The following is a 25,269-nucleotide window of genomic DNA, read 5'->3' as shown; positions in this document are numbered from 1 at the left end:
CTTAAACAGGTAAATATATGATTAGGTAATTATATTAAATCTCTATGTCATAAAAGGTAGAAGAATCTTAAATGTTTAAGAATCAAAAAAGTAGAAATATGCCTCTCAATTTCAAGTCAAAAGAATAAAAAACAAATCAAGTAACTCTCAAAGCTTTCAGAGAAAAGGATAGAACTAATTATTCAAATACACCAAACATTGTTTTCTATTTATTCTTCTATAGCAGAAACCATTGCTGCTATAACTAGCAATAATCTCTTAAGATTTGTTGTTGGAAAAGATGCAGATGTATATTTAATTTCCCTCCTACTCCACAGATAACTAAATGAGGAGTCTGGCTGTCACAGGGACTATCTAGCCCACCAGGTCAAAAGGCCTGTGTTTATTGTTAGAGTGTCCTGAATGAGGTGGGCATAAACTCTGAGCAGTATACCTTACATGATAATTGCTCTATCCTCAAACTACTCTAATACGAAAAAGTTTCTTTTTTATTACCAACCATAACTCAGAGAAACCCTATCATCCCTAAAATCTTGGATATGTAGAAAATGGAGAACGATATTTGCCTTTAAGTACACATAATTACATTTAAGCATAGATGAAAGCACATGCCACTCAATAAATACATGAAGCTGGGCAAATTATTGAATCTCTGAGCTCTGGTTTCCTCATTTTTACAAAGAAGATAGCAAGTCAGTCTGAGGATCAAATGAAGTAGGCTACAGGAAACAACTTGCATAGTAGCTGAGGTGTCAGAGGCACAAAATGGTAGCTCCTTAACACTTTCCACTCTTCTTGTTGTGAATTGTTAATGTAGAGCAAAATAGAACAAATGGCTAAGGAGATGTAGGTGCTATGTTATGCCATCCGTAGCTCACTGCCAGGAATGTCCAGCCAGTGTTTTGTCCTTCAGTTTCCAGAGGGCTTGTTTCTGAAGCTCAGTCGAATGTTTTTTGCTAGCTATCTATCCCTAGAGAGTTCCTTATCATCAAAGTTTTTTAAGCTGGATTGCCCTTTTTTCTTTTTTTTTTTTTCAGAGAAATCTTTTTGCACTTTTGTCCTTTTTCTGAAGATTCTTTCCTCTTTCTGGAGTAAAAGGCTTGCCAAGATAGCCCTCTTAACCATTTCCTCTTGGCTCTTTACCTTCTCTGTGCTTGGACAGAAAAATGGACATTTGCAAATATTAGGACACCCTTCCAAGCCTGACTTGTCTCTTGCCCCAACATCCAGAAAGAGCAGCAGCCCACTGCCTGGGAGAGAAGAGGGAAACTTCATTTTCAGTCCATTGATTAAATATGTCAGATTTTCTCTCTTGGAAACAATGGGTAAGGAGGGGAGTATTCTTGGGAGTCTATTTTGAGCTGAACAGAAATAACTGTTTTGATTTAGGAAAAAAAATGTGTTTAGCATTATTGTCAGATACAACCAGCACATTTTCACTTGTTTTTCATTCTGAACAGACCTGAACTTCCACTATGACATAAATTCATTGTCCTAGCTTTTGAACATGCCTTCGAACAACTCTTTTCTGTGCCTGTAATTATGTTTTCTCCTTCTTCAGTCAGAGAATTCCTAGTATATTTATCCATTCAACAAACATTTATTTGGAGAAAGCCTGGCTGGATGCATGGGTGAGGGAGTCATGAGGACATCAGAAGGTGGTGCTGAGTTGCAGCAGAGGAGAGTGGACTTTGCTTAGAGAGAAATAACAGTTGTGAGCACAGGGCTAAGGATGTTGCTGGGGAAACATCCCTATTCAAGCTTTGTCAAAGAGGAGTGACCATTGATATATTTATTATTCATCTCCCAGTCACTCTTGTGGTTGGCCGACGCTGTTTTGGTGCACCACTCAGATACCCTGTACTGGGCCAATGCACCACCCCCAGCTTCTGTGAGTGTTGGCTGCAAAAGGCTTCCAGTAGCTCCCCTTCTCCAAAGAATTGCCCTCAGCTGACAGGAGTAAGCTCTCTGAAAGTTAAGTACCTATGCCCTCAAGGAGAGCCCTGAAGCCTATGACTAACACTATACTGGAATGCAAAAGGCTGGCCCCTTGCTGTTTCCTCTTTTCATACCTTCCTTTTACTCTTCCATCCTCCTAGACCACTTCCAACACTCCCCCACCCTAGGCATCACCTACTGTAGAAAACCATCCTGAAAGTAATTATCTGCAACCTGGCTAAGTGCCCTTCTCTGCTTGTTTCAATCACTTTGAAATTTCTAATGTCAAAAGTACTTCCTGGCTCTTAACGTTTGTCTTCAATAAATATTTGCTGAGTCAGGGAATAAAGGAATGAGTAAACTGCTATGAAAGTGCTCATTTAATATATTTAACAGTTTACCGGGGCCTAACAGCATAGAGCCTCTGTCATCAAATAAGTTGCTTGCCAAAAACTTAAACTTGTTAAAAATGTTTATGTGTTTTAATGAAAGAGTATGCTAGGCAGTAAATTAGTTTCATGAGCAAATCTATGTGAAAGCAACCAACACACTGGCTGACATAAGAGGAACTCAAAAAGTCCTCGTTCAATAAAACAGTGAACTGGAGGGGGATTTTCCTTTAAAAAGCCTTCACAATTTTTTTCAAGTAAAATGCTCTCTCCCATCAGACTACTGGAAAACCATGGAGCTCCTGTCTATGCCATCAAACAAGATACCAATTTTTTTTTTCTTTTCCAGCAATTTTCTGCTTCCTGGGCCACCACAGTCTTCTTTGCTGTTTTTGATTGAAACCATTTTCAGAGAAGAATCAACACCAAAGGTCAGACTTACACAATTTCATTGTCTCTTGAATTATACCTTCTAATATTTCTCTAACTGCAACTCTATTAAGCACCTTCTTTATCCTACTACTGAACTCCTAGAAAGTAAACTTCAATTCTCATACAGTTGGTAACCTTTGATCATCACTCAGAACTAAAAAACACCTTCTAAGTACTTTGGAGCCTGAATTGTGGAGATCCAGACCAATCAGAAGTCGCCCTCAAAATGCCCAATTTTCCGGTTTGCCAATTAGGCTTTGCCCCAAGCAGTTTTTACTGAATTAGCTGAACAAGGAGCTAGGCTGAAAAAGGAAGCTCACCACCACCACAACCTCCGACATCTGTGGGCTTCTGACAAAATATTTTTCATCTCCAACGTTCATCTGAGCCACACGAACATAGTTTGATATTTTAACCTGGACTTAGAGATTATCACATTTTTTTCTTCCTCTCATTTCTCGAGGTAGTTATGTTTTATTTCTTTGGACCATCCAAGCCCTTGAATGAATGTTTAGTTTCTGCTTTCATACAAAGACTTTTGTCCAAAGAGTTCCTGGGTTCTCCAGATGCTTCGTTTCCTTTGGTTTTAGGCTTCCCTCATCTCTGCATCTGTCACCAATCCCTGAGGCCAAATCTTTTGTAATAGATATCTGTTCTAATTTTGAACTGGTCTTTAATTCAAATACGAGTTACTCTCTCTTCCTCGTGCCCGTGTTAACAATGACAGGAAGCAGAACAAGGCAATCAGAAGGCATCAGTGCACCAAAGTCCTCCAAAACCCCAGCACTATGGAAAAGGAGAGCACAATCCTTATGCCATGTTCAACTTAAGCCAACAATCAACTCAGCCCGTCAGCCAGGCTACATGGCTACTAAGCTTGATAGATTTCAACTTAAAGGCCCTTTAGATCCTCCACATTCCTAATTGTTAATGTGGAAGAGGTCATTAAGAAAGTAGAGATTTAATCATTTCATTTTTTAAAAATGCTTATGTCATACTTTAATTACATTCAGACACCCTGGAGGATTCCTTAAATATTCAGGCACGTGTAAAGCAACCAACACACCAACACACCATTACATAGACAACCACATGTTAAACGGATAACTGACACAATTATTCGGGTCATATAGAACAAATTCACTTTACTCCTACCTGTCATTATCAATCTCACATCAAAGTGGAATTTGGCACTTTTTAAAAAAATCCGTGATCTGAATTACTTAAGTAATAGCTTTAATTTTCCCTTAAAAAATCTAAACCAAAAATAGGAAAGTGTTGCCTGAAGATTTTTCAAATAGGCATTAAGTATATTTCATGCTACTGGCATTATTTCTTCTCAGAATGCTTCTACAGTATCCAAATTATTCATATAATGATTTGGGTTTGGTAGAATTTTTATGAGCCCATATTTTCAGATATTCAGCAACACTCATCAGCCATTGGTCATGTGCTTACTAAGTGTCAGTTCTCAATCTAGAATAAATAACAAAAAAAGGCAAATGTCTTGCTCTCATGCAGCTTACAGTAGGGAGTGGGAGAGATTAAACAAATGATGGTACTTAAGAATGTATGATTATAAACTGTAATGTGTCCTGAAGGAAAGGTATATAATGTCTTGAAAATATAAAACAGCAGAACCTGACTCAACTGAGGATTTTTCTAGATGGCCTATGTTCTGAGCTCTGAAAGGTGAATATGTGTTGGAGACTGTGGGTAGGGTGAGAGCCAAGAAGGGTACAGGCCATGTTAAAGGACATGACAGAGGCCACCATGGCTGCCCAGCCAGAGGAGAGTAGAATATTTTAAGGCTGGAGAATTAAGCAGAAAATAAAACATAAAAACTTTAAAGCCATATTAAGGATTTCTGTTCTTTTTCCTAAGAAAAATAGTAAGATATGAAAGGTTTTCAGCAGCCTGTGTTATAATCTGGTCTGCATTTGTAAAAGGTCAGTCTGGCTGCAGTGTAGACAACGTACTGGGGAATGGAGGAGCATGCAGAGTTACAATGTAGGGATGTCCAGGTATGAAACGATGGGGACTTTCACCTTGGCCTGTCAGCAAAATATGGAAATGCCAGATAACTCAAAAAATACAGAAAGAGATGGGTGCAGATGCTGACAATGTCTTTTCTATTACTGGTAGAGAATGGTAGTATTCGCGGCATATAGAAGATGAAGCATCTTGTTGCTTAGAGCCCTGAAATTCAATCTTACGTCCTGGAATTTTTGTCCTAGATCTGACCTCAATTTTCCATTCTATATCCTGAGAATATTCTCTATATTCTCAAAGAAACTGGCATAACTTTGCAGGCACCTTGCCTAGGAGCCCTCTTACTTCCATCCACAGAGAAGGTACTACTAGTTATAAGAAAGAAATGGCCCAATCCCTGTACTTTAGCACACTAACGGAAATAAACTACAAATTTCTGAAAGGAAGTTATCCACTCAGCCCTTAGTGGCCAAGCCAGGACCTACGGGTATAGGAAATGAGGCAAAATCTTTTTTATGACCAGCAGCCTGATTTGAAGATCCTAGGAGGTCACCCCAGGAGAAGTGGCTCTAAAGAGGTATCCAGTGATAATTGCTGGCAGCAAAAAGGGAGCAGAACCCAGCACTTGCTGCTCTGCTCTGAGTGAGCCAAGGAGGTGCTGTTCTCCCGGGGCACCCACTTCAACAGCTGTTGTCCAGTGCTGCATTGTAGATAGGGCTGCTGGAGACGGTCCTGTTTCAGGTGTCCAGGGAGTGCTAGTGTGGAGGGTGGGGGAAGAAAGGAGCCTCTTGGGGCTCCTGTAATTAATGTTATAAGTGATGTTCCCAAATATTCATCTTTGCATTTTGGCTAATTTACCATTTAAAGGCATCCAAGATTGCTGTAGGGTGACTGCTCTTATAATGTATGCATAATAATTACAGATTATTGTTCAAAAATTTTATCAACTTGAAATGCTTGATGTGAGAAAGGCAAATTGGAATCCAAAATCAACTTATATTATTGCAAGAATCTTTAATATTACATTTGTCAATGAAAGGGGAAAAATTATAACAAAATACAAAATATAATTTCAATTGTCAAAGTCTTTAAATGATTGTAAGAACATTCTTTAACTTTATTAACTATTTGGGTAAACAATTTCTTGATAATGGCATCTATTGGAATTTTGGACAGATAATCACTGAAATAGAAATTATGTGTAACTCTCCAAAATAGAAACAGAAGCAAGCTCTTCAAAATTTGTACTTCAAAATTTGTGCTGTTTTATCAAAATCTACATTTTGGTAAAATCTACATTTAAAATTTTACATTTTAGTTTTTATAATTATATGTCACCAAATACTATATAAATGCCTTCAAATCTTTTCCATAGCTTGCCTCAGTGTGCTCTACAAATACTATCATTTTTGTGCACTTCATAAAAGGTATTCACGGCTGCGTGCTGTGGCTCATGCCTGTAATGCCAGCACTTTGAGAGGCTGAGGTGGGAGGATTGCTTGAAGGCAGGAGTTCAAGACAAGCCTGGGCAACATAGTGAGACTCTGTCTCTACAAAATAAAAGTTAAAAAAATTAACCTGGCATGGTGATGTATGCCTGTAGTCCTTGCTATTTAGGAGGCTGAGTCAGGAGGACCACTTGAGCCCAGGAATCTGAGACTGCAGTGAGCTGTGATCACACCACTAAACTCCAACCTGGGCAACAGAGCAAGACCCTGTCTCAAAAAAAAAAAGGTATTCAGGTTCCATAACAGCAGGTTACAAGAGCCAAAACAATAATAATAATCACAACTTTTACTCCTGGATCCATATGGTTTGTGAATACGGGTTTTCATTCTTTACTGTACTCATCTGTGCTCTGTCCAACTTTCCATGATCTTCTTCCTTAACTCCTTCGCAGCTAAAGCTCAAAAAAGAATCATATTTCCTCCTTCCTTTGCATTTCTGGTTGAATTATTTTAGAGACGGAGTGAGAAAACTATACAGAATTCCACAGGCAGGTATGATCAGAAAGAACACACCTCAAAGTATTTAAGTGTTAGGAATACATAAACAAATACAAATAAATGCACAAGTGCCACGAGGCCTGGAAATTTTAAGGGAAAATGCCATATTAAAATGACTCTAAAAATCGAAATTTCAGCAGGTCGATCAAATGCATTTACAAGCATTTTTGTCAATGGATAAATACTGCTTTTCAATACATGGCAAGTATGCAAACTCCGGAAAATTACTGTCTCACAGAATGTCACGTAGGAGATAGTTGGGAATCTGGATTTAAAAACAACAGCAACTAAGGGAAGAGCCAGTTGTGTACTGAATGATATGAGAACATGATTATAAGCAAATGCTTCATTTCAGTAACAGACTTAGGTTCCACAAAAATTCTCCAGTGCATTTACAGAAAGTCAATCTGATCAAACCACACTGGTTGCCCAGAAGAAAGATCAAGAATATGCTTGAAGTGAAATCAACCCCCTTGGAACTTTAGACAAAGTGACATAAGCCCAGAAACTTGGCTGTGGTACCAGTGATGTGGAAAAGAATGATATGCTTTCAATTTGAAGAGAATCACTTGGCCCTTGGGTGGTGCCCTAAAAGCTATACAACAGTTTGTGGCTAATTGTTCCCGGAAAAAAATGGAAAATCAGTTGGACCAAAATCTCCATGATTTCTATCTTTGCCGAAACTAAAACATATATTAGTTCTCTTGGTAAAACTAAAATATTACCAATTAGTCACAAGCTGGCTCTTTTTGGTCATGCCGTAAACAGCTTTTGGAAAGGTACTACATCCAGAATGCCAAATGTAAAAGGGAATATAACTGTTTGGCTCCACTGCTTCCAAGATGGGTAAGAAAAAGTACCTTTCTAATTTCATGATTAAAAATTTTAGCTTTTTAACTTTGTTCACCCTGGCAACCTTTAACAAGACTTCTCTTTCACTGGCCTAATCAATGTTCAATATCCCTTATATACAGATCATCAAGCCATGTAGCAATTGAGATAAAGACCTAACATGAAGAATTCTATTCTGAGATCGAGAAGAAATGAATCACAGACCCAGTTTGTTTCTTTTCGCATCTTTGTCATACTGAATACACACCTAGCCTTCTCAAGTCTTTGGTTATTTGGCGTGTTCAGAGTATGCTGACCACAGTCATAGAGAGAAAAAACAAGTTTTATGTTAGTACCTGACTCCACTGAAAGATGTGCCATTTAAAAAGTCCTAAAAGACCTTTTTAATAATGACGTTGTATTTATTTTAGAATAAAATTTAAAATTAAAAAAACACATTTTATCATGATCTTTAAGTTATGAACAGTTGACGTTCCTGCCTATCTGCTCAGTCTCCTTTTGTACTTTTCTCCCCGACACTGTGTACACTTCAGTGACATGAGTACATCTTCTGTTACATTGACTGCATGTTCTCCTTCTTGCCCCAGGGCCTTAGCACATGTTCCCTACGTGTAAAATGTCCCCACTTGTCACCCCCACCTAAGGAAATTTCTCTGAGCTTTCAATTTTATTAAACTGACAAATAAAAATGATATATATTTATGTGGTACAGCATAATGTTTTAATGTATGTATATATTGTGGAATGGCTAAATCACACTAATTAACCTAACAATCACCTACCATTCTTATCTTTTTTGTGATGAGAACACTAAAATCTACTCTTTTACAAATTTTCAGATATACACTACGTTGCTGTTAAATATACTCACCATGGTGAACAACAGATCTCTTGAACTTATTCTTCCTGTCTTACTGAAATTTGTGTTCTTTGACCAACATCGACCCAATACCCTGCCCTCAGTCTCCTTGTAACCACTACTTTCTGCTACTGTGACCCTTATAAGTGAGATCATGTGGTATTTATCTTTCTGTGCCTGGCTTATTTCACTTAAGGTAATGCTCTCCAGGTTCATCCATATTGTTGCAAATGACAGAATTCTATTTTTAAGTTTTTGAGGAACCTCCCGGTGGTTTTCATAATGACTGTACTGTACTAACTTACATTTCCACCAACAGTGTGCCTCATTTTTTCCCCACATGCTCACCAATATTTGTTATTGTTTCTCTTTTTAATAATAGCCATTTCTGATAGGTAAGGTGATACCTCATTATGGCTGATGATTAGTGATGTTGAGCATTTTTTTCTTTTTTCGTCTTTTCTTTTTAAAATTTTTTTTCTAATTTTTTGAGACAGGGTCTCACTCTGTGGCCTAGGCTGGAGTGCAGTGATGAGATCTTGTCTCACTGCAACCTTCACCTCCCAGGTACAAGCAATTCTCATGCCTCAGCCTCCCAAGTAGCAGGGACTGCAGGCGCATGCCACCACACTCAGCTAATTTTTGTATTTTTAGTAAAAACAGGGTTTTGCCATGTTGGCCAGGCTGGTCTGGAACTCCTGAGCTCAAGCTATCCACCTGCCTCAGCCTCTCAAAATGCTGGGATTACAGGCATGAGCCACCACACCCAGCCAACATTTTTTTTCATATACATGTTGACCATTTATATACCTGTTGTTTCATTTACCTTTTCAAAAATGTCTGTTCAGAATCTTTGCCCATTCTTTAAATGGATTATTTATTTTCTTGACTTTAAGTTATCTGAGTTCTTCATATGTTTTAGATATCAGTCCCTTATTATATACATAGCTTGCAAATATTTCTTCCCATTCCGTAGGTCATCTCTTCACTCTGTTGATTGTTTTCTTTGCTGTGCAGGTGCTTTTTGGATTGATATAATCCCATTTGTCTCTTTCTGCTTTTGCTGCCTGTACTCTTGGGGTCATACCCAAAAAAAATCATTACCCAGACCAGTGTCAAAGAGCTTTTAACCTATGTTTTCTTTTAGTAATTGTATAGTTACAGGCCTTACATTTGAGTCTCTAATCCATTCTGAGTTGGTTTTTGTACATGGTGTAAGATAAGGGTCTAGTTTCATTCTTCTGCATGTGAGTATATAGTTTTTCCAAAACTATTTACTGAAAAGATTGTCCTTTCCCCACTGCGTGGTCTTGGCAGCCTTGTTAAAAATCTGAGCTCTCCATTCTGTTCCGGTGGTGATATGGTTTGGCTCTGTATCCCCACACAAATCTCACCTTGAATTGTAATCCCCACATGTCAAGCATGGGACCAGGTGGACACAATTGAATCATTGTGGCTGTTTCCCCCATGCTGTTAATGAGTGAGTCTCACAAGATCTGATGGTCCCATAAGCATCTGGCATTTCCCCTGCTTGCACTCACTCTGTCCTGCTGCCCTGTGAAGAGGGTGCCTGCTTCTCCTTTGCCTTCTGCCATTATTGAAAGTTTCCTGAGGCCTCCCAAGCAATGCAGAAATGTGAGTCTATTAAACCTCTTTCCTTTAAAAATTACCCAGTCTCAGGTATTTTTTCACAGCAGTGTGAGAACGGACTAATATAGTAAATTGGTACCACAGAGAGTGGAGTGCTGCTATAAAGATATGTGAAAATGTGGAAGCAACTTTAGAACTGGGTAACAAGCACAGATTGGAACAGTTTGGAGGACTCAGAAGAAGACAGGAAAATGTGGGAAAGTTTGGAACTTCCTAGAGACTTGGAGGGCTCAGACGACAGGAAGATGTGGGAAGATTTGGAGCTTCCTAGAGACTTGTTGAATGGCTTTGACCAGAATGCTGACAGCAATATGGACAGTGAAGTCCAGGCTGAGGTGATCACAGATGGAGATGAGGAACTTTTTGGCAACTGCAGTAAAGGTCACCCTTGCTATGCAAAGAGACTGGTGGCATTTTGCCTCTGCCCTAGAGATCTGTGGAACTTTGAACTTGAAAGAGATGATCTAGAGTATTTGGTGGAAGAAATTTCTAAGTGGCAACGCGTTCAAGAGAAAGCAGAGCATAAAAGTTTGAAAAATATCCAACCTGACCATGCAATAGAAAATAAAAACTCATTTTCTGGGGAGAAATTCCAGCCTGCCACAGAAATTTGCATAAGTAATGAGGAATGGAACGTTAATCACCAAGACAATGGGGAAAAGGTCAGAGACCTTCATGGCAGCCCTTCTCATCACAGACCAGGAGGCCTAGGAGGGAAAAATGGTTTCAGGGGCCCAGCCCAAGGCCACTCTGCTCTGTGCAGCCTCAGGACATGGTGCCCTGTGTCCCAGCTGCTTCAGCTCCAGCCCTGGCTAAAAACGGTCAGCATACAGCTCAGGCCATTGCTTCAGAGAGTGCAAACTCCAAGCCTTGGCAGCTTACACATGGTGTTGGGCCTGTGTGTGCACAGAAGTCAAGAATTGAGGTTTGGGAACTTCCACCTAGATTTCAGAGGATCTAGGGAAATGCCTGGATGTCCAGACAGAAGTTTCCTGCAGGGGCAGAGCCCTCATGGAGAGCCTCTGTGAGGGCAGTGCAGAAGGGAAACGTGAGGTTGGTGACCCCACACAGAGTCCCCATGCGGGCACTGCCTAGAGGAGCTATGAGAAAAAGGCCACTGTTCTCCAGACCCCAGAATGGTAGATCAACCAACAGCTTGCACTATGCACCTGGAAAAGCCACAGACACTTAATGCCAGCAGTGAAAGCAGCCAGGATGGGTTGTACCCTGTGAAGCCAGAGGGGCAGAGCTGCCTAAGACCATGGGAACCCACCTCTTGCATCAGCATAACCTAGATGTGAGACATGAAGTGAAAGGAGATAATTTTGGAACTTAAGGTTTAATGACTGCTGTATTGGATTTCAGACTTGCATGGGGCCTGTAGCCCCTTTGTTTTAGTTAATTTCTCCCATTGGAATGGGTATACCCAATACCTGTATCCCCATTGTATCTAGGAAGTAACTAACTTGCTTTTGATTTTACAGGCTCATAGGCAGAAGGGACTTGCCCTGTCTCAGATGAGACTTTGGATTTGGACTTTTGGGTTAATGTTGGAATGAGTTAAGACTCTGGGCAACTGTTGGAAGGGCATGATTATGTTGTGAAATGTGAGGACATGAGATTTGGGAGGGGCCAGAGCAGAATGATATAGTTAAGTTTTGTGTCCCCACCCAAATCTCATCTTGAATTGTAATCCCCATAATTCCCACATGTCAGGGTGGGACCAGGTGGAGGTAATTGAATCATAGGGGCTGTTTCCCTTATTCTGTTCTTGTGATAATGAGTGAGTCTCACGAGATCTTATGGTTTTATAAGTGTCTGGCATTTCCCCTGCTTGCACTTACTCCATCCTGCCACCCTGTGAAGAATGTGCCTGCTTCTCCTTTGCCTTCCACCATGATTGTAAGTTTCCTGAGGCCTCCCAAGCAATGCAGAACTATGAGTCTATAAAACCTCTTTCCTTTATAAATTACTCAGATATTTCTTCATAGCAGTGTGTGAATAGATGAATATAATTGGTCTATGAGTCTGTTTTTGCCAGTACCATGCTGTTTTGATTACTATAGCTTTGCAATAAATTTTAAAATCTGACAGTGTGATGCCTCCAGCTCTGTTCTTTTTGCTGTAGATTGCTTTGGCTATTGAGGTCTTTTGTGGTTCCATACAAATTTTAGAATTTTTTTTTATTTCTTTAAAAAATGTCATCAGAATTTTGATAGGGATTGAATTTTATTTGTATATTGCTTTGGGTAGTATGGATATTTTAACAATATTAATTCTTCCAATCCAGGTACATAGGATATATTTTTATTTATTTGTGTCTTCTTCAATTTCTTGCAAAAATGTTTTATAATTTGCAGTGTACAGATCTTTCAGCTTTTTAAAAAAATTTATTCCTAAGTACTTTTTGTAGCTGTTCTAAATGGGATTGTTTTCTCAAATAGTTCATTGTTAATGTATAAAAATGTTATTGATTTTTGTATGTTGACTTTGTATAATGAAACTTGACTGAATTTCCTTGTTAGCTCCAACAGTTTTTGTATAAAGTCTTAGGGATTTTTATATATAAGAGCATGTCATCTTCAAACAGAGACAATTAAACTTTTTCATTTCCAGTTAGAGTGCATGTTATTTCTTTCTTTTGTCTAATTGCTCTGGTTAGAATCTCCAGTACTATGTTGAATAGAAGTGGTGAGAGTGCGCATCTTTGTCTTGTTCCTTATCTCACAGGAAAATCTTTAAACTTTTCACCATTGAGTTGATATTATCTGTGGGCTTGTCATATACAACTTTTATTTTGTTTTGGTACATTTCTTCTATACCTAATTTGTTGCAAGTTTTTATGATGAAATAATGTGAAATTTTGTCAAATGCTTATTCTGCATCTATTGAGATGATCATATGGTTTTTGTCCTTCATTCTGTTAATGTGATGGATCACATCAAATACACTCTTAATGTACTATAAGCCCCCTCCCTTCCGGCTCTCATTATCATTATTTATGCATTTAATGAATGTTTACAGAGTGCTGACTATGTGCCAGTTACTTGGGGCACTTGGAATAGAACAGTGAACAAAACAATGTCCCTTTCCTCATGGAGCTTTTATTCTGACAGGAGGAGAAAATTAATAAATGGGCAAATTGATATGTAAAAACTGATAGTGATAAATTCTATTAAAAAATAAAATTGGGCAAGAGGACGGAAAATGGTGAGCAGGTTCAATCTTGATCAAGTGGTCAAAGAGTGCCTGCTGATCAGAAGCATTTGAGAAAAGAGAGCCCTGAGGCAAGTTTCTAAATAGTGCTTAAAGCTATGGAATTGGGGGCCATCACATGGTGAATAGATGCATCTGGAGAAGCAGAGAAAAGGTTCAAGGACTGAATAGTACGGCACTTCCCCATTTAGAAGTTGAGAAGATGAGTCTTGTGCAGCCAATGAGACTGAGAAGAAACAGCCAGAAAGGTAGAAGAATCAAGAATTGTATCTATCACTAATCATCAGAGAAATACAAATCAAAACCACACTGAGATACTATCTTACACCAGTCAGAACAGCTATTACTAAAAAGTCCAAAACAATAGATGTTGGCAAGGATGTGGAGAAAATGGAATGCTTATGCACTGTTGGTGGGAATGTAAACTAGTACAACCTCTATGGAACACTATGGAGATTTTCAAAGAACTAAAAATAGAACTACCATTTGATCCAGCAATCTCACTACTGGGTATCTATTCAAAGGAAAAGAAATACTTATATCAAAAAGATGCCTGCACTTATATGCTTATCACAGCACTATTCACAATAACAAAGTAATGAAATCAACCTAAGTGTCCATCAACAAAGAACTGGATTTTTAAAATGTGAGACAGATATATACAAGTATGTGTACATATACATATATATATGTATATACACCACATTTTTATATAAAGTGTGTATATATGTATGTATGTATACATACACACACACACACACACCCCCGATGGAATACTACTTAGCCATAAAAAATAATGAAATAATGTCTTTTGTAGCAGCATGGATGGAACTTGAGGCCATTATCCTAAGTAAAATAACTCAGGAACAGAAAAACAAATACTGCATGTTCTACTTATAAATGAGAGCTAAATGATGGGCACACATGGACATACAGAGTAGAATAATAAATATTGGAGACTCCAAAAGTTGGAAGGGTGGAAGGGAGTGAGGATTAAAAAGTTACCTCTTGGGTACAATGCTCACTATTTGAGTGATGGGTACACTAAAATCTCAGATTTCACCACTATATGATATATGTATGTAAGAAATCCATATTTGTACTCCTATATATTAAAAATTAAAAATGTTTAAAGAGTTGTATCTAAAGGAATAGTGAGGAAAGTAAGTATTTAATAAGAGAGTAGAGTATGATCAACTTTTTCAAAGGATGTTCATGGAATGTAAACTTTGTAAGGGCCAGGATTTTTTTTTTAATCTTTTTTTCTTTTACCTTCATAGCCCCACTACCTGAAACAGAGCTGGCATGTGGCATATCCTCAGAAACATTTGCTAAATGACACCTAGTCTACAGGAGGAGGACTCATTCTTGACCATTAGATTTAGCCATGCAGAAGTCAGATCGAGAGTAAACAGAGCAAGAACAGTTTTGGTGCTGTGATGGGTCAAAAGCCTGAGTCAGGTAGGTTTAAGACAGAGTACGAGGGAAAGAAGCAGAGAAAACAAGTCTATCTACAGCCTTTAATGTATGTTTACTTCCTTCATTTACAATGAAATCTCACCACATATCCACAGTGCCTGGTATACAATTGCTGTCAGATTATATTTTTATATGAATGAAATGAAAACCAAAAACAGGGATGCAAAATAGAATACTGCAATTATATAAACATAAAGTCCTCAGAGTATAGGGACAGTAATACTTAAAAAGAAAGGAAGGTGAGACATGGTATTAAGCATAAAATTTAACAGACATGATAAATAATTATATATATAAAATATAGAAGAATCAAAGCATTTGCATTTCTCTGACGGCCAGTGACGATGAGCATTTACATGAAAAAAATGCTCATCATCACTGGCCATCAGAGAAATGCAATCAAAACCACAATGAGATACCATCTCACACCAATTAGAATGGCAATCATTAAAAAGTCAGGAAAAAACAGGTGCTGGAGAGGATGTGGAGAAATAGGAACACTTTTACACTGTTGGTGGGACTGTAAACTAGTTCAACCATTATGGAAGACAGTGTGGCGATTCCTCAAGGATCTACAACTAGAAATACCATTTGACCCAGCCATCCCATTACTGGGTATATACCCAAAGGATTATAAATCATGCTGCTATAAAGACACATGCCCACATATGTTTATTGCAGCACTATTCACAATAGCAAAGACTTGGAACCAACCCAAACATCCATCAATGATAGACTGGATTAAGAAAATGTGGCACATATACACCATGGAATACTATGCAACCATAAAAAGGATGAGTTCATGTCCTTTGTAGGGACATGGATGAAGCTGGAAACCATGATTCTGAGCAAACTATCGCAAGGACAGAAAACCAAACACCACATGTTCTCACTCATAGGTGGGAATCGAACAATGATAACACTTGGACACAGGGTGGGGAACATCACACACCAGGGCCTGTTGTGGGGTGGGGGGAGTGGGGAAGGATAGTATTAGGGGATATACCTAATGTTAAATGACGAGTTAATGGGTGCAGCACACCAACATGGCACATGTATACATATGTAACAAACCTGCATGTTGTGCACATGTACCCTAGAACTTAAAGTATAATAAAAAAAAAGAAGACGAGAACACAAGACAATGGAGTTGCCAGTCACACTGAGAAACTGAAATGCAGAGCTAGTTATCAGGGAAAATGTAAATTATATTTTGAAATATTGAGTTTGAAGAGTGGATACAGTAAAGTGAGATGAAAGAACACTGGACTAAAAGGAACATGGCTGGATTCTGTACCCACCTCTGCCAGTCCTCTGTTTTCCTCATCTTCAAGATGGGGATGAGGCACAGTGGACTCAGCTTCTGGCTGCAATAATCTTTGATTCTATGAAAGGATCTCACATGTGAAGATGAGCTACTCTCAGGATGACATTAGAGCTAGAGTTATGAAAGTAAGAGTAATTACCAGGATGGTGATAGCTGAAGTTCAGAGAATATTTGAGTTTGGAGGGAAAAGCAGAAGATGGTGGATTGAGCCCCGTGTGTCATTAACTGGCTCCATAGGGAGGTACAACCCACACAGCTGGCTTCCTTACCTCTCTTCTCTGACCTATTCACTTGGCTGGTGCTGTCAATGAAGTAGGCTAGAGAGCAGCTGTTCTAAGGAGGAAGCATGGGAGAGACAGCAAATCGTTAAAGAAAATAAGAGACTAGGAAGATGGTTAATTCACCTAAAGCAAAGTCAAATTAAAATTGGTTCTTCCTTTGATGCTTTGAGCTATAGAGGAATTCTGAAACCTTCTTAAGAGGAACTTAAAAAGAAAATCCAGGGATATTTTGTCTCATGGGGAAAAATTGCATTCAATCTAGTGAAAAAAAAAAAGATGAAATTGTCTTTTCTGTGTCATCCCTAGTGGTAACAGTGTCAAAAATATTCATCCACCCTATATCAGAGCAAAAAGTTGGTCTGAAAAATTCCTATTGTTAAAATATGCTAGATTAAAAGAAGTAGCATATATTTTTTAAATTGAGAAGAAAGGAAAGGAAAGAGAAGAAAAGAAAAGAAATAGGAATCAGAATAGAAATAAAGAAAAGAAATACAAGTAAAGGAAAATATTATAAGAGGAAAGCAATGTAAAGAAAAACTACCCAAGGATTAGAAGACAATTTGCCTTTGAGAAGTTCAAGTTATGAAAGAATTTAATAAGCATATGAATTCAAGAAAAACTAGAACCCAAATATATGATTTTTTAAAGAATGAGACAATAAATTGAAAATTTTAAAGCACCAATATAGATCAAATAGATCAATTATAAAAGCAAGGACCAGGATAGCCACTGTCAAAAATCAAATCACTGTCTTAGAGAACAGGTAGAAGATAATGATTCTGAATGCAGAGAAAAAAGACAAAAAGATCAAAATAAATAGAGGAAATATTTTTAACAGATATTTTAATAGGCATAAAAGGCCAACAAAGATTATCTGACTATATAATTTGTGTTTTTAAAATACTGAACCTAGTAGGTGGATCAGAGAAAGGACTCAATAATATTCAACTCTTAGAAGTTACTGTTGCCACTGTTTCCAAGCCAAAGGAGAAGAAACAGAAATAATTTAAAATGTTAGGTAACTGAGTAAAATCACAACATTTAAATCATCTGAACAACTATTTGAATCCTCTATGTTACTTCGAGGAAGATGTGAAATCGTTTGTTAGGATTTCTCAAATTACAGGAAAAAGTACCTGATAAAGATTCAGAAAACTAAATATATAAAACTACTGTCTCCATCAATTAAATTCATGTAAATATCTAAAATTCAATGCATAACCAAAATACACCTAATTCATGGCCAGTAGCTTCTGACTAGATCTGACCATCATATTTTAAAAAAACCTCAAAACCAGATCAACAAATCCTGATAATGGCTTAAAAATTGAATCCCTGCAGGCCAGGCATGGCAGCTTATGCCGGTAATCTCAGTACTTTGGGAGGCGGGGTCGGGTGGATCACGTGAGGTCTGGAGTTCAAGACCAGCTTGGCCAACATGGCAAAACCCCGTCTCTACTAAAAAATGCAAAAATTAGCCGGGCGTGGTGGTGGGTGCCTGTAATCCCAGCTACTTGGGAGGCTGAGGCAGGGAAAATTGCTTGAACCCGGGAGGCGGAAGTTGCAGTGAGCCAAGATCATGCCACTGTACCCCAGCCTTGGTGACACAGCGAGACTCTGTCTCGGGTGAAAAAAAAATGAATCCCTGCCATCAAGCCTCTTAGGCTATTTATCTCCATCCCATTCAGTTTAGTGCCTCATGCAGATGAAAGAAACACAGTCATTGTCACTGGCCTAAAACACATGGACTCTCTCTTTGCAAATGGTATAGCTGTTCTGATTTCAAAATCATGAATATCAAGAATATTATAATTGATCATCATTGTATGCCTTACCCTTCTTGAATACTAAGCTCAGATTGTCTACAATATTGTGTGATGTTCATATAGTACCAGTCACTCCAAAGTGCTAAAAGTATATTTTGAGAGCAAGAAGAAACACACTTGCTATATTTGTAGTTGCCGGTCTCCAATTCTTTCAGCCTCAACCCAGAGATTTCTGTCTAAGCATTTTAGCCCTCATAACTGAACCTCTACCCACAAAACTGTAGCCGTGGCCTCTCTCATCAGCAACGCTCTCCCTTTTCTCCCTTTAGTGAGGTTTCACTGTCTGATTCAAACAGCTGTTTGTCCATTAACATATTTGTCTTCCCACACAGTGCAGCTGCACTCAAAGATCTTTCCCACCTTCCACTCCAGTTCTGGATCCTTTTCTTGGCTCTCCACTTGCTCCAAAGCTGCCACCTTTGTCTCTGGATCATGGGATCTCTCAGGAACTGCAGAAAAACATTTTTGTTTAATAGATATGTATTAGATTATTTTTCCTGCTTCTTTTACTACACTCACATGAAGAAAAAAAATAACTAAAATGTATTAAAAGCAGTATGTTTTTACAGCATAAAATGACTTTTAAGACTTAAGTAAAACTAGTAATTTAGTTATTCAGACAAATGGTCATTTTCCAGACTTTCTAAAGGTAAAGATGATTAGAAGGATACTCCTCTTTTCTTCTGTGGCTAGCCAAATCATAACTCATGCTTTGACTGCATTTTGGTTTTCCAGATTACATGTATATAAATTACCTAGTAATGAGCATGACCTCTGTCCAAGCAGAAGGCAAGCAGGGGAGAAGCTTTAGCTGCCCAACTACAGTTATTCTCTCAACCCAAGCTAAGGTATGTCAGTTCTCTATTAAAATCCTGGCTCTTTTACCTCAGAGTGAGCTTAGATAGAAATGGTGGAGCTACAGACACTAATAAGTGAAGATATGAGAAATGCTGAAATAGATACCTCTAAACATGTCTGCAGGACAGTTCTCTGAATGAAAGTGGACCAACTCTGAATGGAAGTGGACCAACCCAATTCTCTCCACTTTCTCACTTGTAATTCTCAAGGATACCTGTAGAATGTGCTGGGAATGGAACACTGTGAGATAAAGAAGAGGTAGCTGGAACAGTCCAGGCTCTGTTCCAGTTGGCCCTAGAAACAGGTTGTCCTTCACACTTTTGCCCAAGGTGTCATGTGGCCACTGGGGTACAAAGCCCAAGGCAGGCTGTTTTACACCTGTGGTGCAAGTGGAGCACTTGAAGATAAGACTCTGTTCACCTTAAGTAGCTTTCCTGAGCTTCGGGGGATGAGCTTGCCCTGAATCCCAGGCTTCGGTTGTCCCTTGCCGTCTATCTGTAAGTAACAAATTTGGTTCATGTAACTTTGTGTGAGTGTTCTGTCGCACCCAAGTCAGGCAAGCAACTGGTGAAGAGTAAACCTGCTTCACAATTTCCTCTACTGGCATTCCAAATAGTTGAACATCCTATCAATCATGATAGGTGGTGTATGGGTGGATGAATGGATGAATTTCTGCAAATTTACATAAGGAGCCGTAAAGCTGAGGGAACAGATAAATGAAAACCACAGCTTAAGAGATTTATAATCATGAAACATTACATTTTGTTCCTAGTGTCCTTACAAAGTAAAAAAGAAAAGTATTATGTATTATATAATTCTCCTTGTCTAAATAAATAAAATGTACTATTTATGAGAGACTTTCTGAAGCAAGATTATTAAAGAAATGTGTTTTTTACATTACAGCAGGGGATGTTAACAGACATCTTGCAAAAGGCTCACAAATACTATTCACATGGCCATTTAGGAAGGGTCATTTTAAAATCAACTATTAATCAAATTAAATGGCATGTAATTTATGTAATTTTTTAAAAAATCACCAAATTCTTTCAAAAAATAGTTTTACTGCTTTATATTTCCACCAACAGTATATAAGAGTTCCAGTTTCTCTTCATGCTCTCCAACATTTGATGTTGTCAGTGTTTTTAATATAAGATATTTGTAATAGGTGTGCAATGGTATCTCATGGTGTTTTACTTTCCATTTCCCTAATGAAAACTTGATGTTTAGTGTTTTAATGTGCTTATTTGCCATTATATATATTTTCTGATGTAGCGTCTATTCAATATTTTGCCAATATTACATTATTTTTATTATTGAGTTTTGAAAGATTTTTATGTTCAAAGTATAAACCCTTTATCAGATATATGATTTGCAAATATTTTCTAGCAGTCTGTCACTTATCTTTCACTCTCTTAATAGTGTCTTTCTAAGAGCTATTCTTCATTTTGATAATGTTCAATTTATCAATGTTTTATTTTGTGAATTATGTTTTTGGTATTATATCTAAGCAGTCTTTACTTACTCCAATTTCCTATGTTTTCTTCTAGAGATTGTATATTTTTAGCTTGATACTTTTGGTCTATAATTTCTTTTGAATTCATTTTTGTATATGATGTAAGGTAGGCAGTGGGGTGTTGTTATTCAATTGAATTATTGATATTCAATTGTTACAGCAACATTATTGAAAAACCTATCTGTTCTCCACTGAATTGCCTTTGGTTCCTTGTCAAAAATCAATTAACTGTACATGTTTGAGTATATTTCTGAACTCATCATATTTTATCCTCATGCCAATATCATACTGCTTTGATTATTGTAGCTTTATAAAGGTTTTTGAAGGCAGGAAATGTAAGTCTTCCAAGCTGCTTCTTTTTTTTCAGAGTTTTTTTGGCTATTCTCAGTGGTTGGCATTTCTACATAAATTTTAGAATGAGCATGTCAATTTCTATTAAAAAGAAAAGGACTGCTGAGAAATTTATAGGTTAATTTAGATACTTGACATATTATCAATGTTGAATCTTCCAAACTATGAACATAACTCTCCTTTTCATAAGTTTTAAAAATTTTTTCTCAGCAATATTGTATAGTTTGTATTTTACAGGTCTTGCATACCTTTTGAAGATTATTCTCTATTTCATAAGTAAGAACACTATTGTATATGATATTGAATTTTAACTCAATTTAAAATTATTGATTCCAAGAGTATACAAACACAATTAAATTTTGTATATTAATCTTGCATCCTGCAACCTTGTTAAATTCACCCATTATTCTAGTATCTTTTGAAGATTCCATAGAATTTTTTTTTTTTGGATGATTATGTTGTCTGCAAATAAAGAACAGATGTAAGCTGAGATGATTGATTTCAGACATTTTTTCTTTTCTATTACAGGTAGTTGGTGCCATACATTTCCCACAGGACTACTATTTTCCAATATCAACATCTTTAATTTATTTATTTATTTTTGTTTTAGTGCACTAGCTGGAACTTTCAATATAATGTTAAATACAAAGGATGAGAGTAAATATTCTTACATCTTTCCTGGTCTTATGAAGAAAGAATTTTCTTTCACCATTAAGTATTATGTTGTCTGTAGGTTTTTCACATATGTTCATAGTGGGTTGAAGCACTCTCTTTTTAGTCCTAGCTGAGAGTTTTAGGTTAAGAATAAGTATTATTATTATTATTATTATTATTTATTATTATAAATAAAATACATTTATTACATTAAATGAGAGTATCTTTTTTTAGTCTAATAATCTGGTATATTAAATTGATTGATCTTTATATGTTAAACTCATTTTGCATTCTTGGAATAAATCATACAAGGTTTTGACTTATTATCACTGTTACATGTTGTTAACTTTGATCAATTAAAATTTTGTTAGAAAGGTTTGTATCACGCTTATGAGGAATACTGGCATGCAGTTTTCTTCCTTTGCAATATCTTTGTCTGGTTTTGGTGTTTGAGTAATGCTGGCATTGTATAATTGGTTGAAAAATATTTTCTCTTTTATAATTTTCTGGAAGAACTTGCATAGCATTGGCTTTATTTCTTGTTTAAATGTTTGATAGAATTCCCTAGCGAAGCATCTGGGTCTAAAGTTTACTGTGTAAAAAATTTTTAACTACAATTCAATTATTTTACTAAATACAGGACTATTCAGGTTATCTATTTCTTCCTCAGTAAACTCTGTTAATTTTTATCTTTCACGGTATTTGTTCTTTTCTTGTAAGTAGTCAAATTTATTCACATATTTTAAAAGACAATATTTGTTATTATCCTCTTAATATCAATAAACTCTTTAGTGATGTCACATATCTTATTCCTGACACTGGTAATTTGCATATTTACTCTTATTTTTCTCACTGGTTGCCAAAAAGCCTATTAACTTTATTAATCTTAAAAATTCTTTTGTTTTTATTAATTTTCTGTATTACTTTTCTGTTTTCTCATTCATTAATTTCTGCTCTGGTTTTTATTATTATGTTCTGTAACATTAAAAAGTATTTACTTTGGATTTTATTTTGTTTTTTCTTATTTCTTAAAACTTAAGCTGAGATTACTGACTTGAGACCTTTCTTCTTTTCTAATACAGGTACTTGGTGTCATAAATTTTCCACTAAGTTTTGTTTTAACTTCATCTCACAAAATTTGATACTGTATTTTCATTTTCATTCAGTTCGTAATATTTTCTACATTCCTTTCTTGACACACAGTTTACTTAGAAATGTCTTTATAATTTTCAAATATTTGGAGATTTTTCTATTCATGATTTCTAACTGTGGTCTGACAATATACTTTGTATGAATTTAATTGATTGAATTTTAACATGATTCAGAATATGGTCTATCTTGGTAAATATTTAGTGTGAACTATATATTAAATACACATAAAATATACATTGAAAAGAATGTGTATTCTGATTTTTTAGGATGGAGTGCTCTTTGTAGGTCAATAAGGTCAACCTGACTGATAGTGTTAAGACTTCAATATTCTTATAGATGTTTTTTTCTCTTCATCTTATCGTAACTGAGTAACCCAGTTGTTAAAGAAAAAAAGAGTTGCAATTTTAAAAATTATTTTCTCTTCTTTTCTCCTTTCTCCATTTCCCCCATTCCCTATTTCCTATTTAGCCCTTTAGAAATGCAATTATAACCTTTTACGTCTTCTTCCCCAGACACTCCCTATAGGGCAAGTTCATCTAATTATGTGCTTAGAAGCTCTAGAGCAGAACTCTCACCCACCGAAAAGGTGATCCAAGAGTTAACAGTTGACTTACAACCCAAAATATGCCTGCTATGAAATTTTAACCTACCAGGAAACTGTCTGAAGAGACAGCCGCCAATTTACAACCCAAAGTCCCATGCAAAACTCTCTCCCACCTGGAGAGTTTTTGGACACCGTTACAATCTATTAATGTTTCTGCCAATGAAGATGCCAATTCAACTGCCCAATAGATAAGGCACGAAGCTAACATGTAGACACCTCCCACACCTGCTTGCTTTCTCCCTTGTGTGCCATTCATAATAGGCCCCCTTTAAAAGCAACCACTTTCTGATCCAAAGGTGAAGCGGTACCCTTAAGACAGGAAGCCTGTACTTCCGCTAAGCTGGTTTTGTAATAAAGAGTCACTTTCTTTATACCAGACTTTGCTCTTATTAATTGAACTCCATGAGCAGTGAGTGACTAAACCTGTATTTCACTTATACTATTAATTACTGAAAAAGGGTTAAATTCCTGAATAAAATGGTAGATTTGCCTATTTCTCCTTTTTGTTCTATCAGTTCTGGTTTTGCGTATTTTTATTTTTTTAGATGGAGTTTCACTCGTCACCCAGGCTGGAGAGCAATGGCATGATCTTGGCTCACTGCAACCTCTGCCTCCTGGGTTCAAGTGATTCTCCTGCCTCAGCCTCCCGAGTAGCTGGGATTACAGGCACCCACCACCACGCCCAGCTAATTTTTGTATTTTTAGTAGAGACGGGGATTTGCCATGTTGGCCAGGCTAGTCTCAAACTCCTGATCTCAGGTGATCCACCCACCTCGGCCTCTCAAAGTGCTGGGATTACAGGCGTGAGCCACCACGCCTGGCCTGTTATGTGTATTTTTTAAGCTCTATTATTAAGTGCTTAAATGTTTAATATTATTTTCCCCTAAAAAACTCACTCCCTTTATTATTGTGAATTAATTATCTTATAGCTACTATTATTTTTATGTTCTGAAATCTACTTTCTTTGATATTAATATAGCCACTCCAGCTTTCTTTTGATTGATGTTAGCAAGGAAATCTTTTTTTTTTTTAAGTTTTACTCTGTGTGGGTCATTATATTTAAGGTGGGTTTCTTATAGGCTGTATATAGTTGAATCTTGCTTTTTTCTGCAATCTTTCCATTTTTTTGCCTTTTAGTTGGGATTTTTAGGCCATTTACATTTAATAAGGCTATTGGTAATGTTCAATTTGTCCTTTTTTGCCTTTAGGATTGAGGGTTTTTTATTATTTCATTTTATCTGCCTTTTTTTTCTTTGTTACATACTAGCTATGTTTTTGTTGTGTTCTTTTAATGTTTGCTTTAGGATTTAAAGTACAATTTTTTAAAACTTTTATTTTAAGTTCAGGGGTGCATGAGCAGATTTATTATATGGGTCACAGGAATTTGTTGCACAGATTGTCACCCAGGTATCAAACCTAGTACCTACTGGTTATTTTTCCTGATCCTTTCCCTTCTTCCACCCTCTACCCGCGGGTAGGCCCCAGTGTCTATCATTCCCCTGTACGTATCTATGTGTTCTCATCATTTAGCTCCCACTTATAAGTGAGAACTATTGTATAAATTTTTAACTTATTGCAATCTACCTTTAAGTGAAATTATACCACTTTTCACATTACATCAGAACTTTAAAATAGTATTCTTTTACTTCTTCCCTGCTGGCCTCTGTGATTGTATTGTCACATATTTTATTTCTACATATGTCATAAATATCATACTGTAATGCCCAACCTTGTTTTCACTAACCCTGTTTTTAGACTCTCCCTTTACTTTAATCACCTAGCCTTGTTTCCACCTGAATTGACTCTCCCTTAGCTAAGAGAGCCAGACAGACTCCATCTTGGCTCTTTCACTGGCAGCCCCTTCCTCAAGGACTTAACTTGTGCAAGCTG

The 25,269-nt window shown here is 37.0% G+C and overlaps 2 long non-coding RNA genes across 3 annotated transcripts in view; one reads left to right on the top strand and one right to left on the bottom strand.

Moving 5' to 3' along the window:
• Positions 1 to 25,269, top strand: part of LOC107976345 (uncharacterized) — a 42,677-nt gene that overhangs the window by 1,791 nt on the left and 15,617 nt on the right. The window contains exons 3-6 of one of the 2 annotated variants that reach the window (XR_001720243.3): positions 2,677 to 2,758; positions 14,615 to 14,795; positions 18,983 to 19,095; positions 21,498 to 21,709. This is a non-coding gene — a long non-coding RNA (uncharacterized LOC107976345). Of the gene's footprint in view, positions 1 to 2,676; positions 2,759 to 14,614; positions 14,796 to 18,982; positions 19,096 to 21,497; positions 21,710 to 25,269 lie in introns of those variants that run through there. The other variant, XR_001720244.3, reaches the window with a different exon arrangement.
• The window catches only part of LOC107976346 (uncharacterized), a 158,567-nt gene that overhangs the window by 126,949 nt on the left and 6,349 nt on the right, over positions 1 to 25,269 (bottom strand). The window contains exon 2 of the long non-coding RNA XR_001720245.3: positions 18,608 to 18,696. This is a non-coding gene — a long non-coding RNA (uncharacterized LOC107976346). The remainder of the gene's footprint in view (positions 1 to 18,607; positions 18,697 to 25,269) is intronic.

The sequence above is a fragment of the Pan troglodytes genome, chromosome 7 (assembly GCF_028858775.2).
Source record: "Pan troglodytes isolate AG18354 chromosome 7, NHGRI_mPanTro3-v2.0_pri, whole genome shotgun sequence".
NCBI classification, from domain to species: Eukaryota; Metazoa; Chordata; class Mammalia; order Primates; family Hominidae; genus Pan; species Pan troglodytes.
The sequence above is the reverse complement of the archived record's forward strand: the minus strand, read 5'-3'. Positions and strand labels throughout refer to the sequence as shown.